The following is a 1,368-nucleotide window of genomic DNA, read 5'->3' as shown; positions in this document are numbered from 1 at the left end:
TTATTTACTTATGATTCAAAAAACTGGAAACAATGCAACAATCACTGGTGAGTGTTTTTCCAAACCAACTGTGATATATCCAGAGGAGAGGCCGGGCAGAGGCAGAAAGGCAGGAACGACTGATCCGTGCTATGACCCCCATGAACCTCAAAACCATTCTGCTGGTGGAGGAAGCATCTGTGATACGGGCCTGTTTCATGCTTCCTGTAATTTCTAAAAGGGGCCAGATGTGGAGGTGGGAGGCAGAACAGCGGTTCCAGGAGGCTGAATGGGCACAGGGTGGCCCTAGCTGTTCTCCGACTGGATTCTGGTGATTACTATGTTAATCCGTACTGAGGCATCTGGGGTCCTTTCCAAGCTCTTGTTTAATGAAATGGAGAGGATGAAGCCAGGCATAGGAGAGCACACTTATAATCCTAGTACTTAAGAGGCTGAGGCAGGAGAATCACTCAGGGTTCAAGGCCAGCCTGAACTACACTGGGAAACCCTATAAACTATTTGTCTTGTTTTAGAGACACAGTCTCCATACATAGTTCGGATTGCCTTTGAGCTCACATGGTGACCCTCCTGCCTCAGCTTCCCACTTGTATACTCTTTCCATTTCATGTTCGTGCTCCAGCCAGCCTTGGAAGGGAAGATGCCTCTGACAGCTCTTCCTCCCTGAAGCAATCCCCTAGTCAAGGCCAAGCATGCTTCCTCTGGCATAGGGCTGCTAACTCCATGGCTGGAGGTTGTAAGAAATGCTCTGCTTGGGATCCATTATGGTTTGTGTCTAGTTGTCCCCTCAGAGCCTCATGCAGTCATTTGGGAGGCTTCTATAGTTCATGATTAATTCATGATCCAATGCTGGGATTATGGGCGTGAGTGCTACACCTGCTCTGGGGTGGATGATTTGCATACAATGTAGGGAAGGGAGAGATGCTTGTTAGCTGTTCCTTTTTTTTTTTTAAATTTTATTTATTTATTTATTTGTGTGTGTGGCCAGCGGAGGCGGGGCTGGCTGGCATGTGGTGCTGGGGGATCGAACCATGGTCCCTGTGCTTTGCCGAGCCTGTTCCAAGTAGGTGCTTTAGACCACTGAGCCATCTCACCAGCCCTGTTCCTCCTTTTGCTCTTTGCTATTTTCTGCCACTGTGAACTGCTGCCTCTGCCATGTGCCTCTCTGCCTTAGAGCCAGTTGAGTATGGACTGAAACCTCCACTAACTATTAGTTAAATAAACCTTTCCTTCCTTAAATTTGGGTGTTGGGTATGTTGTACCAGCAATGGGAGAAAAGTAACTGAGACAGCATCTGCACCAGACCTGTGGCCTGGCATTTCAGAGGTATCATCCTGGAATCCCAGATTTCACAGCTTTCCAGGGGAATCT

Source organism: Octodon degus, unplaced genomic scaffold (assembly GCF_000260255.1).
Source record: "Octodon degus isolate 3935 unplaced genomic scaffold, OctDeg1.0 scaffold00126, whole genome shotgun sequence".
Lineage (NCBI taxonomy): Eukaryota > Metazoa > Chordata > Mammalia > Rodentia > Octodontidae > Octodon > Octodon degus.
The sequence above is the reverse complement of the archived record's forward strand: the minus strand, read 5'-3'. Positions refer to the sequence as shown.